Raw genomic sequence first — 16,444 nt, forward strand, 5'->3', positions numbered from 1 at the left:
GACTTTCTAATTATGTTAATAAGACAAAATCACAGACTTGCAAGATTTCTTGTATTTCATTGTATCGTGTCATAGTATGTTGTCGCCCCCCCCCCCCCCATGTGGTACGAATATGTTTCTAAGGTGTTACACACAAACTTCATTTCTAGGCTGTGTGTTGCTAACCAACGTAACTGAGAGTTCAATGTCCTCAGGGCCAAGCTGTGGTCTGCAAGTTTTGACCCAATTTGAGCTCCTCCAGTGCATGAGGTGGATAAAAATGTTCCACATACAGTATATTTATCCCCGCAGTCGAGTGCAGTCTGAAAAGAAAAAAGAAAAAAAATGGAAAAAAAAGTAGCAGTCTTGCCTCGAGTGGCAGACTCAAACATAAACAATAATAACAATAATTTAATAATTTCGCCACAATGCGTTTCTCCTTTCGCAGAAAGAACGGTGGTTAAAAAGCTTGTTGTGCTTGTCAGTTGGGATCCACTTATGCCCCTTTTCCATTCCATGATAGCTTCTCCCATTTGCAGTTTTTTAATTACCAGAGTAGAACATAGGTTACATACAGTATGTCAGTGTCCTGGCTGCTCAGTCCAATAGGCTAAATCAACCATAATAATAATTGGAAAAGGGACATAATATACACCAAAAAGTAAGATGTATTTTGTCTTCATGTGAAGACACTTAACTCCCAAGCAGATGCATTAAGCATGTTTGTTACCATATTTGTGCTAAGATTAGTTTATTATTAAGGTTCTTGTTATACTTATGAAATTGTTTAAATAAGGTATAGCTATACAGTTAATAAATATTTTTATGGTGGCCACAGTTTGTCCCTGGAACAGATCCATGTGTTTCATTTCCAATTGGGAACATTTTATATAAATTTTTGACTTTAGACCATGAAAATGACATTAAACAATATTGATTAAGGGAAAATTTATCACAGGTTTGCATTGATTTGTGGATGATAAACATGCAGGAAACTGAGACTAGTTTGGATTAGTGAATAATCCAAATCCACATGATTGTCCACCAGTAGACTGGAGATAAATAAAACATAGACTGACATAATAGGAAGTGAATAATTAATTGGGTTTCCTGACACATACTCCGCATGGTGCTGTGTGCACTTCAAGGTTTGTTCTTTAACTTGAAGGCGACAGGCAGCGCGAGGCTATTGAAGTCCATGGGAATTTCACAAGTTTGCATGGGGTTTGAAGTTTTTTGAAGCACTTGTGGCAGAAAGCTTGAACCGTTGCAGCTCAAAGTACACACGGAATTTTATCTCATATCGCATATTTTTCTTTTGCTCTCCTGCCGAGGAATGGCACATGCGGCTGCGGTCTTGTCCCTGAAGCTTCCTCTGGATGGAATAGCTGAGCCTGTGTGACAGATGCTGGCATTATCACCCCTGTGGCCCGCCTGGCAATGGAACTTGGACACTGGGCAAGAGGTGTCGGACACGTACGGTTGTAGCCCACCTCTCGCCCAAAGTCAGCTGGGATAGATTCCAGCTCACCCGCCACAATAATGAGGACAAGCGGAACTTGAAAATGGATGGATGGACGAAGGGACAGACGGACGAATGTTAATGATAGCTTACCTTTGCTGAGCTCTGGATGTTGCAGTTTGTCCTCCTTAGTCTCTACTTTGGTGCAGCACTTTGTTTTCTTCCTGCCCTCAGTCTCCTATTGAATAAAAAGAAGTTAATACAGGAGAGCCTCGTTCTTCTCTGTTGTTTCTTGTTTGCGTCTCGTTCTGAATTATGGATAAATGGCACTTCAATTCATTCAAATGGGGAAAAGTGATTTGATGTATAAGCAAATTGAATTGTCAGCTTGGTGACAGAACCAATTAAATTCGTAAATTAAGGTAGCATAAAACTTTAAAATTCTTGACTTATTTCAGATGGTGTAGCATAAATTTAATTCATGTGGTCTTCTGCTCTTGAGAATTAATTTTGAAATTAGTAACTGCCATCTTTTCACCACGGAGGCGCTTATGTTCAATCAATTAAGTGTACTCTATACTGTAAATGGGCTGAATAAATGAGCAAAAGTCAGTTCACTTTGATTCAATCAACCAATAAGCCCATAAACACTTCATGATGATATTGGCTTAATGGATTTGTAACAGCAAACCATACACCTGATGCTGAGGAACTCTCCATTGGGGTATAATAGGATGATTTTAAAAAAGACAGCTGTCATTGTACAGAAAACGTTGTGACAAAACAGACAAGCTTCACAAGAAAATAGAAATATACTGTATCAAAATGATAACAATGTATTCTATTAAATGTTTTCAGAGAAACAATACAATGGCCCATTGAAATACGATTTGAATGTTCCGTGAGCATGCTCAAAACAAATCTCTCAAATCATTTCCCCCCCTTGAAATGACCAGAAATGCCATTCATCCATTCTAGCCCCCCCAAAGAAATACTATATATATAAATTTCTGTTTCCAACAGTACCAAATGGTTTAATGTAGTAAAGCACCCACCCCAAACTGATGAAAGAAAAGCTGAGTGTGTACTGTAGAATACAATATCATAACTGAAATTCATCCAAAGACTTGGACGGGTGTGTTTTGAGTTATGCGGCCCTGACTGAGGTCTGCGCTCCACTGAGTGCCATTCTTGCTCAGGATGGAATAGCAGAGCCTGTGCGACACACCTCTTGCCTGAGCCAAAGATGACATTGGTGTCATTGTGATCCTCATCGATACAACTTCTCAAAAATTGATCCTCCCTATGCATGTTTTGCCAGAGGCGTAAGAAAGAAATGGGAACCAACAGGCTTACTCTACCGCCTCTCGTCAATGACGATACGCCCTTCACTCCATTCCATGCCACCACCCTCTGTGATGCATCAATTAATATCAACGCTAAGCATCCACTTGGTCTTCCACTGTTCACCCCCTCAGGGCTCAGCAGCAAACTGGGCCTCTCTTTCTGCTTTTCCGTAAGTTTTCAGTTTGTTTGTTTGTTTGTTTTTATTATTGGGCTAGTGCTTGCTGATCTGCCACTTTTAATCTTGACCCGTTTTTAATCAAAATCTCCCCAAAGCACAAGCTTGGTGGGACTGGCTATGTTGGAAAAGAAATTACATTGCTACATTTGCTTGGCTTTGTTTTGCTCAGTCCATATCAATCAGACTCAACACTATTTCTTTTACTCGTGGTAGTTTTGCTGCGCTTGAGTGAATAAAAGATGGATGTTTGTGTTGGTGGATGCCGTTGTGTATAGTACTCTTCTGAACAGTGAGCCTTCTTCTCTCATGATTTTTCTCATGCTTATTCCTCCTTTACTTATCAATAGTTGCTTTTTTACCATCAAGGCATTTGTTTTTAGCGTGGACCCTTAGTTTACAGATTTAAGTTTTACAGAGACTGCGAATCAAAGCAATTTTTCATATTAAAATGAATATAAATTGAATTAATACATTCTAGCCCCAGAACCAAACCAGAACCATGTTTACCTACAGTATTTTTTATTAAAAAGAAATATAGAAATAAATGAACACTTGATTGCCTCTTTGTTCTTGAGAATAGTACAGAACTGACATGCCCAGGCACAGAGATCAGAAACAAGAACATTCAAATTTTTATCTATTATTTTATTTATTTATTCATTTTCCAACAGTAATAAGCTATAGTGAGGGCTAATTCAGAGCAAAAAACAAAAATATGTGTCTGTACATGAACTATACGACACACAGAGCAAGCGACGTTCACACTGCAAGAGAATAAAATCCCAAATAGGATGCTGTAACTGTGGATGAACTGAAGCATGCTTTGTTACCCGAAGCAGTATTTGTTTGCAAATCTTTGTAAACTGATTTGTTCGTGAACATGGTCGTTCTGGAACCCAGGTTCCACCAAATTGGTTTGTTGGTTTGTAGGCCAGAATATGCAAAAAGGTCAATCTTTTTTATTATTTCGACAAAACACAAACCAAGGTAGACACCAACAAAGAATCTTTGCTATCATCCACTTACATAGGGGGTCAAGTGGGCAACAGACCAGGAGATGAAGCAGCATTGAAAAATATTGTTGCATGTGGCAGTTGGCACCCTGCATGGTTCACTCCATGGTATTTACTCAGCTCACCACGTTATTCTATTGGCAGGTAGTATATTTGTAGCATCTGGTCAGCCAGGTTTCCAAGGGTGCCGAGCTCATCAGAATCAGAATCAGCTTCATTGGCCAAGTATGTTAAAAGACACACAAGGAACTTGTCTCCGGTAGTTGGAGCCACTCTAGGATGACGACAAAGAGCCTCTATGACAAAATACACATTTAGGACATTAAAAGAAAAAACAAATCAAGTGTGGAGAGTCATTGCGCAATGAAGGTTTACCACTAGTGTGGTGATGCTGATATTGTGGGAATTGTGAAAATGATGCAGTCTGCAAGCAATTATGAACAATTTAAAATGACTAAGAGTGCAATGCTCTGGTACAGTGATGATTGTGTAAATGGTGCAGAGAGTTCTCAAACACATAAGTGGGCAGTAGTAATCAACAACAGTATGCAAATAGTGCAGCGTAATAAAACCTAAAAGAGATGTGTAAAACTTGGCAGCATTTTGCAATGAAATTGTAAGTCAACAATTTAAAAGGTTAACTCATTCCCTGCCAATGCCATCTAAAGACGTCATTCACAATCCATCTATTCCCTGCCAATGCCGTCTAAAGACGTCAATGGCGTTTTTTAAAGGGGATAAGTGGGGTAGGGTCTTGTGCAGTTTATATGTGATCGTCGAGCCTCTGGATAACTGCAATGAGGATTGGCACCCAGTGGAGGGCAACAATGCCTTGAGCTAAACATCCATCTCTCAGAGGAAGAAGAGGAAGAAGAAGGAGGGGGTGGGCCGGGGGGTTCCAAGAGACAATGAGAGAAGGCAAATATAATGGCAGAAAAGAAAAAAGACAAAATGAAACAATCTAACAAAAAAGCTTTCGGTACTAGAGATTTATTGCGCCAAGGCAAGAAAAATATTCCTGTGACCGACAGGAATGATGCCTTAGATCATGCTGGGGACGCCGAGCCAGAATGACGCTCCGAGCGATTGTTTTGTTGCAAAGCTATCGCGCAAAATGCCGGGCCAAATAGCGACATCCTCGGCCGCTTGCCAGCTGCCAGCTTGCCAGATCGTCAGATGAGTGAATTTCCTCTGGATCGCCTGGAAGCAGCCGAGCTTAATTAGGAGCTTCCTCCGGATGATATGGAGACGAAGGTAACTCGTTTGCAGCTCGTGTTAGCTACATTTAGCGAGCAAACACGGTCCTTCAATCCTTGTTACATAAAAACATTATTTAGTCCCACTAGTTCACACTATGAGTGCGAATGGTTGTTTGTTTGTATGTGCCCTGCGATTGGCTGGCAACCAGTTCAGGGTGTACCCCGCCTCCTGCCCGATGATAGCTTGGATAGGCTCCAGCACGCCCGCGGCTCAGAAAATGGATTGATGGATGGATAGTTCACACTACAATCTAACATCTGTTGCCAGTACTGATTTGAATTTTCAATTTCGTCCACATTGCAGAAATCCATCACCCCCGAGTCGATCGTCCTTTACAATTGCGACGACGAAAAGTAATGTTTTTTTTTTTACCCTTGCAAAACACGTCATCAATAAAATGTATTCTCTAGTAATGGTATGTATTTTAAAAAATTTACAGGATATCCATCAAGCAGATGTTCGACTCCCATTCCAGTACGCAGTGCAGACAAAAAAAGGTAATTGAAAGCTTTTTTTTCTCCACGTCTCACGACAGCAATTTCAACAATGCATTTTTTAGTAATAGTTATGTTTCTAAACTGCACAGGTTGCGCTTCAAGGAGAAGTCGTGACTGGTTTCAAGGACAATGACAACCACACAAGATCACATTCAGTGCCAACAGAAGAATAAAATCTAGATGTGGATAAAACTTTGCTAGATTTTATGCGCAGGTCATCAAAACCTGGACTATTGAGGAAACGGTAGAGGAGTAGTATTTGGAGGAAAAAAGTGCAAGTGTGGGAGCCTCATTTGTTCATCCATCTTTGTCTAATGTAAATTCCATACAGTTATACTACACCCTTTGTTTTCCGTGTCATGGGTTGCTTCATGTAGTTGGAAACCGGGCAGCAGCACGGCGCTGTTGAGGATGCATTCACAAACCCAAGTTTCTGTGAAGCAGAGGGCGGCAGAACGTGCAAAGTCGACAGAAGTGGTGTTCGAAATCCTTGCAGTCAAAGCTTAACTTGCACTCCGGCACACTTCCTTCTGTGGTGCCGTCTTCATCTTCTCCATACGCCATAGAGTGCAGTCGCTCCACTAGTATCTCAGAGAAAAAACTGTTTAGCAAGTCTTCCCTAGTGTAAGTCGCATAATGTCTCCAAAGATGAACGAAAAAGACAAAAAAGAGGACATTACGACAGAGCGCGGTACCGAGGCGTCCACTTGTGTAGTCATCACATTTTTTTTTTTTTTTTTTTGATAACATATGGGTGTTGTAAACCATTGCAAAGCACTCATTGGTCATCATTCGAACATTTGAGGATACACCACTGGAAATGTTTTTTTTTAAATGCTAATGATGCGCAGGAGGTGGTATAGTGGTTAGCATGTCTGGCTCACAGTACAGAGATTCTGTGTTTGAATCATGCCTCAGGCTCTTCTGCATGGGTTTTCTCAACTTCCTACAACATTCCAAAAACAATGTTAGGTTCAGTGAACACTCAAAATTATCCTCATGTGTAAATATGATTGTTAATGGTTGTTTGCCTCTTAAGTTCCCTGCATGAGTGTGGCTCGTGACCAACTCAGGCTGTACCCCACCTTTTCCCCAATGTCAGCTGGCATGGGTTCAACTTACAAGCGCTATAGAATATGGTTGGATGGGTGCTACCGATAACTTAAGCCTTTGCTGAGCTCTGGAAACTTAAGTATTATACGCCACAGTCTTCACTTTGTTTCAACAGTCTGGTTTCTTGCTGCCCTCAGTCTACTCTCAAATAAAACAGCCACATGCTGAGAGTAAATACAGGAGACCATTTTTCTCTTCCACTGTTTTTTTTATTTTTATTTGCATGTGTCATTCCATCAAATAATTCTTGAAACAGATTTCACAGATTCCAACTGTTTTGAAGTGGGAAAAGCTACCATCTCAAACTGCTGCAAGTAGAGCTAAGCAGGTAATGTGAACTGGAATCGCAGTCATGTGGATTATCGCCATCTACTGGACTGGAGTGAAACCAATATTAACGAGAACGTCATGAATTTGTATCAAAGGAGTTGGATGTACAGTTTGAGAGATATTCTGCTTTAGTCGAAGTTTGCCCTCCTCTCAGTGACTTTTTAGTTGGATAAATTTTCATGAGGTCAAGGCTTCTGCACAATAGTAACATGAGAGCACATCCGCCTCGTTTTGCAGCAAAAAAAAAAAAGCCGATGCACTTGCATTGATTGAGTGTTCCATACAAATGTTAATAGAGAAAAGGAAATGTCTGAATGGACCATTTGAAGTTGCATGATTGGTGGGGTCCCTGAACATCAAAATCCCCCTCTCATTTAATATGCAGTTTGTTGACATTTAAACAATTAATAATTAGTTACCCAATGACCCATTTCACTTTCCAATAAAAACATGTTAAGGAGCAGCTTATTCCATTTGTGCATGATTGTTGCCGCTTTTGCTGCTTTTAAATTATAATTAACAGACATTGTATGCTGCTCACTCATCTATCACGCTGGTTCTTTTTTAATGACTCTTGGATAATTTTACAATACTCCACATTAGTTTAGTAGTAATTTAGGCTTTAGACTGCTGATATCATTGTTCTCATTTTGTAATGAATGTGTGATTACAAAAATCACACATTCAACATTGTTTTGTTGCATTGGTGAAAACAAATTCAAACATCCATTCATCCATCCATTTTCCATACCACTTATCCTCACGAGAGTCACGGGTGTGCTGAAGCCTATCCCAGCTATCTTCAGGCGAGAGGCGGGGTACACCCTGAACTGGTCGCCATCCAATCGCAGGGCATATAGAAACAAACAACAATTTGCACTCACATTCACACCGACGGGCAATTTAGAGTCTTCAATTAACCTACCACGCATGTTTTTGGGATGTGGGAGGAAACCGCAGTACTCCTAGAAAACCCATGCAGGCACGGGGAGAACATGCAAACTCCACACAGGCGGGGCCAAGATTTGAACCCTGGTTCTGAGAACTGTGAAGCAGATGTGCTAAACAGTCATTCACCATGCCGCCCAAATGCAAACATATCAGCAAATTTTTTGCCCTTGCTTGTTCTAATATTAAATATTCAAGCCACTGGACAGCCTAGGTGTCCATTCTGACTCGAACAGCTTTTTTTAAATTTTATTTTAATTATTTATTTATTTTTTTTAAATAAAAACTACAACTGGCTACTCAAACTAAAGTATTAGGCTATTGTGGTGGTTTGCAAGGTAACAAATGAACTTCTCCATAATTGGCTTGGCATGGGATCGAGGACAGTGACTCGGTTGTTTTGGTCAGCATTTTAACCAAACAAGAAAGCCAACCAAACAACAGCCATCCATCGATTTTTGCTCGTTTGTCCCAATTAAAGTTACGGGTAAATGGAGCATATCCCTGCTGACCAGGGTGAGAGGCAAGGTACACCCTCAACTCATCGCCAGTCAATTGCAGGGCCCATATAAACAAACAACCATTCACACTTAACGGACAATTTTAGTATTCAATGAGCCTGACACACATCTTTTGAGGATGTGGAAGGAAGCAAGAGCACCTCGAGAAAACTCAGACATGCAAGGGGAGAACATGCACTCCATATAGGAGTGAAATCACGATATCTTATTACTACTGCACACTGTTGACAACAAATGCTTATTGCTTAATGTTAAAATAAAATGCTCATATTTTTTTCATATTTAATATATAAATTACTTTACCACATTTTAATCATGTGTAACAAATGTACTTATTTAAATTAAGTCAATTCAAAGGATTCTTTTTTTTTTAGTGTAGTTTTTAATGCTTGTTTGTGCACACACTGCGCATGTGCACAAACAAGCATTTGTGGCAATTTCAAGGATACATATCCAATTTATATCCACATATGAAAGGTCAGATATGAAAAAAAAAATGGAATTGTACTGTTCACATTGACATGAAAATATGATAAATCCCGGGAGAACATACCCTACTGCTTCCAGATAAGAAAAGAAGTATGTGATCTAAGTGTGGTGGCATTAATGTTTCCCATTAACCCAAACCCACCCTAATCCTAACCTTAACCCATCCTAAACCGCCTTAAATCCCAACCCTTGCCCTAAACCTAACATAACATAACAACCGTAACCGCTGTTTAATATAACTGACGCTAAGATTTACGTGACTGACTGGCGAGTGGGTGGCCACCAAGTTGTTAGGGGTGGCCGTGGCTGCCTCTGGCAACCCCGTAATGGTGCCCCTGGCTCAGGGATTGACCCATTTAAAATGTTGCACTTCATCATCTAATAACACTGGGCTCAGCAACATCCCATTCTAACGGCTTGAATTTGCAAGCTGTCAACACCTCGTCTTCATTTTTACCCTCCCGTCTGCAACAAATATACACACACTGTTTTGGCAGATTGTGTCGAAGGGGAGATAAGTGGTGAGAGGGTTTCTTGTGTGTATTTGTGTCTACAATACAGCACTTTGTGAGTGTGCGTGCATGTCAGTGGCATATGTCGAAAAGCAATTCTCCTCTGAAAAATGTGAATCCAAAATAACAGGCACACAGGCGGAAATACAGAGAGAAAGAGAGAGTGAGAGACTCTGGACTGAAAAAAATAGAGAGTGAGAGACTCTGGACTGAAAAAAATAATCTCATGCTATGTTATCCCTGCAAAAACCTGACAAACCACACCCGAGACTGATCTGGCTTAGCATTCAGTGCGGTTAGGGGCTTGTTTGTGCTTCTGTGATTGGAGCAGACTGGCTAAGTTGGCCTCATAATAGTCCAAGCACAGTGGAGCCCCAGAGGAGTCGGGCTGCCCGGGGATGGCGCTTCTGTCTCTCTATCTGAACACAGCAAAGGTAGCTGTGCATCTCCTGACTGGACACTCCAAATGTTTCCTCCCCCCTGAAGAAGGCTTATTAATTGCACTAATACTGCCTGCACATAGACATTGTGAATTCCAGGCGAGTATTCCAGAATGCAATTAGTCCTCAGCCATTAGATCGAGTGACACATGTCTCCCCGCCTCGTGCCTGGTCTGGAATTAGAGTCATAGGAGGGAGAAAAGAAAGAAATTAGCATGGAAATTAGCTTTTCTAAGACATTGGCATTGGAGGTGGCGTGAGCCGCTACGCAGAGGTGGCGGGTCCATTTGCTGATGTTCGAAGTGAAAATGTAGGACTACTTGGTTTCATAGGGAGATTGTGCCCTTATGCAGTGTTGAATATGCTGTGAACAGTACTGAAACTATGTTTACAGTTACCCAGACTGTATTTGAAAGTACATCCCATTTTTTTAGAAGTTAAATTGGTAGTATATGCATAGTACAGTACAACCCCAATTCCAATGAAGTTGGGATGTTGTGTTAAACAAATGTAAACTGAATACAATGATTTGCAAATTATGTACGACCTATATTTAATTGAATACACTACAAAGACAAGATATTTAATGTTCAAACTGATAAACTTCATTGTTTTCAACAAATAATCGTTAACTTAGAATTTTATGGCTGCAACACATTCCAAAAAAGCTGGGACAGGGTCATGTTTACCACCTTTTCTTTTAACAACATTCAATAAACGTTTGGGAACTGAGGACACTAATTGTTGACGCTTTGGAGGTGGAATTCTTTCTCATTCTTGCTTGATGTACAGCTTCAGCTGTTCAACTGTTTGGGGTCTCCGTTGTCGTATTTTACGCTTCATAATGCGCCGCATATTGGAGTGCAGGCAGGCCAGTCAATCTTTTTTGCCACCTGTCCCAGCTTTTTTGGAACGTGTTGCAGCCATAAAATTCAAAGTTAATGATTATTTGCTAAAAACAATCAAGCTTATCAGTTTGAACATTAAATATCTTGTCTTTGTAGTGTATTCAATTAAATATAGGTTGAACATGATTTTCAAATCATTGTATTGTGTTTTTATTTATGTTTAACACAGCGTCCCAACTTCATTGGAATTGGGGTTATACAATTGAATTTATAACCTTTACTGGTGCATGACAAACTGCCACAGCATTATGCTCCATAAATGTCTGAAAAAGAAGCAACAAAGAAGCATGGAGTGAAAGTGTGACAAAGTACAAGAGCAGAGTGCTGAAGAAAACCTGAAAAAACAGTCCTTTCCCTTGCCTGAATTCAAGCCCTGAGCCGTTGATGACTAAAGGGCAGCCTTCCTTCCGCCTTTTCCTCTTCACTATCTATCAGCTTCAAACTTCAGGCTGCTGCTGCTGAATGCTTCCTTTCCTGATGCGTGCATGAGTACATGCATGTGCCTCTCCATCATCCAGGCTTTGGGCCGTGGCTTCACTATGTCTCATTGCTTAGTATGTAGTCAGTGCGATGGTGCTGCTTATTTTGGCAGGAGGCGATCTAGCCCGACGCAGAGGGCATTCCTTTCCCCCGTGTGTCAGCTCATGTTTACCCAGGCCTAAAGACTGAGGGTGATCACAGCATTTCATAATCCACTGGCCATACAGTGGCACAAGGACAGAAAAATTATTCTCTGTGTCAAGTTATTTCATTCACGGCCGCTGCAGTAGAAGGAGAAAGCGAGAGAGGGAGATGACCATACTGGGGTAATACTGTTTCTTGATTGGCTTTCTGTTTCTCATTCATGTTGAAATCAAGAATGAGCATAAATGTTGTACACACAACATAGTTATGATTTGATGTGCTTTAGAAAGGATTCACTAAAAACACACAATTGTACTAGCATTGAAAAGTTTAAAACACTAAAAAATTGTAATGCACATTTGTCTGACCAACATTGTGTCAAACTACAGTTTCTTCAATCAACAGCATGCATCCTGACAAGAACTAACACTTCTTCTTCTTCTTTTCCTTTCGGCTTTTCCCGTGAGGAGTCGCCACAGCGTGTCATCCTTTTCCATGTAAGCCTATCTCCTGCATCCTCCTCCCTAACACCAACTGTCCTCATGTCTTCCCTCACTACATCCATCAACCTTCTCTTTGGTCTTCCTCGAGCTCTCTTGCCTGGCAGCTCCATCCTCATTACCCTTCTACCAATATATTCACTATCTCTCCTCTGGACGTGTCCAAGCCATCGAAGTCTGCTCTCTCTAACTTTGTCTCCAAAACACTGAACATTGACCGTCCCGCTGATGAGCTCATTTCTAATGTTATCTACTGTCTTATAAACTTTACCGTTCATCATATGCCTCTTATTTGACCTTTGCCACCTCTACCTTCGCCCTATGTTGCGCCTCCATGTATTCCTTTCTCCTTTCCTTAGTCCTTTCAAGTGGTGGTACACTTCTTCTTAGCTATCCTCTTTGCTTGTATGATTTTCTGTATTTTGAGGTTCCACCACCAAGTCTTCTTCCCCACTTTCCTATCAGAAGATACACCAACTACTCTCCTGTCTGTCTCTCTGATCACCTTGGCCAACCCTATTTGCTTTAAAATTGTGGATTTTCTGATTTTTTTTCTTCATTTTTGTGATATGAGCCTTTTTTTTTTTTTTTTTTTTGCTTTGACTTGCGGGCAAATGTTAAGAGGTATGAGAGCCATATGGCGGCAGTGAACTCAATTTAATTCACTTCACAATAAGTAGTAGTTTAGCAGCTAGTGAATAGTTATTCAAAAAAAGATGCTTCAAGCTGTCATTACCACTCCCAGTTGAAGTATACTGTCAAAACAACCACATAACTTTGCATTAATAAAGTCCATTTATTAATGCTAACAAACACATTGTTAATGCTAACAAACAATGTATAACACCATAAAAGGGCTAATGAATAGCATCTGTGTGTCAATATTATAACACTTTAAGCAACGGACATCTGAACAGAAATGGTGGAGCAACACATGTAGAAAAACAATATAATAATACTCATGAGCATATATTCATTATCTTTTGTGAAAGATATTATTGCACCTTACTGAGTCAGTTGTGAAATCTACTTTGTTTGTCTCTATATCTGTATAAGACTGCTCCCAGATGGCCAAGGTGCACACACTAGAAGGAGCACCATAATGTCCTTTGGATTGAAGCAAAACAAATGTGGCAAAAGCAGTGTAATTCTTTACATTCTATTTTACTTTTTCACTACTGTATGTTTTTATAAAGTACAATATTATGGAGTGCGAATTCATTAAAAACACAAACACAGAATTTTGTGGGTTTTTTGAGGGGGAGGGACAGTGGAACGGATTAATGGTATTTGCATTCAGTTCAATAGGGATGGATGATTCAAGATGCGTATTCATGGAGGTAATTAAACTCATATTTCAAGGCACTATTGGATTAATAAAGTGTAATCTTGCCAACAACAAACAGACAAACACGGACAAATACAATCATATATATAATAAAATTTCTTATTTCTGTCTCACAAGTCCCAAGACCTTTCTCACAAGAATTTAGTCGGCTTTCTTACAGAGTATTGTGCTATAATCAGCACAAAACGTACACATTTTGTGGGTTACTTGAAATGTATTTGTTTGCTGAAGAAGTCCAGCTCAAAAGTAATAAAGTTTTGATTTTCATACCTTTTCCTAAATATAGCTCATGACACACATGCTTTGTTTAGCCACCTACCCTCCAGCATCAACACTGCTGTTAATCGGGCCCATCAATATGTATTCACACTGCTGTTAATGCCACATACTGAGTCCACCTGTGCTGCGTCCCTTAATAATCTTCAGTGTGGAACACTGTTCACGGGAGACTCATCATGGCTCATTGCCTACATCAGGGCGCACGTTCAACGCACACTTTTGCATGCTCCGACTTATATCTGCAGGGTGCAGGGCTGCAAAAGCGGGATCATCTTTAAGTGGATAAAGACTGACTTTGCCAGTCCTAACCCTTGTGGATTAACCACTGCCTTTTCTCCGCTGATAAGGAGGTGAACTGCGACGTTCATTGTTGGCCAATGAGGATGGATGAATGGGTGACATTGTGCAGTATTGTGTCAATGTTTGGTTAGTCAGTGGACTGTTATGATATATGTTCAGTAGGTTCTTTGTTAAAAAATGGAGAAAAAAAGGAGCAGCCGTGTTGTACTGTAGGTTACTTGATACACTTTCTGGAGTCAAATCAAATTAAATTCATCCATCCATCCATTTTCTGAGCCGTTTCTCCTCACTAGGGTCGCGGGCGTGTTGGAGCCTATCCCAGCTGTCATCGGGCAGGAGGCGGGGTACACCCTGAACTGGTTGCCAGCCAATCGCAGGGCACATAGAAACAAACAACCATGCACACTCACATTCACACCTGCGGGTAATTTAGAGTCTCCAATTAATGCATGTTATTGGGATGTGGGAGGAAACCGGAGTGCCCGGAGAAAACCCACGCAGGCACGGGGAGAACATACAAACTCCACACAGGCGGGACCGGGGATTGAACCCGGGTCCTCAGAACTGTGAGGCTGACGCTCTAACCCAGACATGCCCAAAGTCCGGCCCCCGGGCCAAATCCGGCCCGTGTTCATATTTCCACTGGCCCGAAGCCTCTGTCATAAACTAATAATATGTGGCCCGGCAGTACAAAATACACGCGCAATTTTATATTTCACCACAGGATGGCAGTAAACTTGTGGCTGAACTCTCGCGGGGCCGTTTGCGCATGATCTGTTTTTTGCCCATTTCTAAAATGGCAACTGGAAGTAAGAAAAGGAAAGTTGATAGCGAGGGGCGACGTTTCCAGGACAAATGGAAGTCTGAATATTTTTTCACTGAGTTTAGAAACAACTGCAAGAGACTGTGGCTGTGTTCAATATAAAGAGGCACTACCAGACGGAACATGCTAATTACGACAAGCTAACTTGGAACGATTGCAGTGAAAAATTTAAGCAACTGGAAGCTGGTTTAACGGCACAGCAACACTTTTTCACAAGAGCCAGTGAGTCGAATGAAAATACAACAAAGGCAAGGTATGAGGTGGCAACGCTGATTGCCAAGCACTGCAAACCTTTTACTGAGGGTGAATTTATTAAAGACTGTGTGATGAAAATGGTGGAGAACATTTGTCCTGAAAAAAAGCAACAGTTCGCCAATGTTTTCCTGGCGCGTAGCACTGTGTCACGAAGGATTGAAGAAGTTTCTTCTGATATTAAGAGACAGTTGGACGCAAAAGGAGTGGAGTTTGAATTTTTTTGTTTAGCCTGTGACGAAAGCACGGATGCATCCGACAGCGCTCAGTTACTGATTTTTTTTAGAGGAGTGGACAGTGTAATGAACGTGCGTGAAGAGCTACTAAGAACTGTTTGTTGATTCTGATGAATAAAGTTTGAGTTTGAGTCAAAAGTCAAATTTTGAGTCATATTTCATAAAAATACTTTATTTTGCATTTCATTAATTTTTATTTTAACCTTCATTTATCCAGGTCAGGCAGTTATAAGATCTACCTAGGAGCAGACAGCATAGTAAAACAAAGTAAAATAAAAATACAAAAAAAGCACTCCCCTCGTCGGTTGCATGTAAAATTAATGCTGGCCCGCATGACAATTTTTTTACGGCAATGTGGCCCCTGAGCCAAAAAGTTTGGGCACCCCTTATCTAACCAGTCGGCCACCGTGCCGCCTCAAATTAAATTGTACAATGAAATAACATTTACCACAAACTAATCTGATTACAATACATTATTCCTTTCTTGAACCTTAAACATGCTCATACTGTGCAAAAGTCATGTTGGAATTTAATAGGAATAAGTACAAATTGATCAAACAAATGAGGTCAGAATTGAATGGATAATAGCAGAACAATGATACAAGAATAGAGACGATTTTCAAGAAACATGGCACTTTAAAATATAAAATTAACATAAACTACAACTTTACTCAGTCACACAAATTATGTAGTATAAAACACGGAGAATGGCATAATATGAGGTTAGACTTAAATAGGATTTGGTACAAAAACAAAGCAACTGGACTATTTTCAAGAAGCATGGTGCACTAAAACACAAACTCAACTTTAGCATAACACATCACATGTTGCTGGCATTTAAAAAAAAAGAGGACATACGCGCGCCAGCATTAGAGACAAGACGAAAAGGCAATCGTTGATGTTTTACATCTTTGGTTAAAAACATACGGTTCTTCACCAGGTAAGACAAGTTCAATTAATATGACTAACATGCATAAAATTAATGCATTTGTTGTTACTTTAAAGTTGCTTTATATTGAAAACCGATACAGACAACATAGTTCAGCGCTTGTGAGCTTTACCGCGTACATGCAGGACATACTCTT

This window comes from Phycodurus eques, chromosome 9, assembly GCF_024500275.1.
Source record: "Phycodurus eques isolate BA_2022a chromosome 9, UOR_Pequ_1.1, whole genome shotgun sequence".
NCBI lineage: Eukaryota > Metazoa > Chordata > Actinopteri > Syngnathiformes > Syngnathidae > Phycodurus > Phycodurus eques.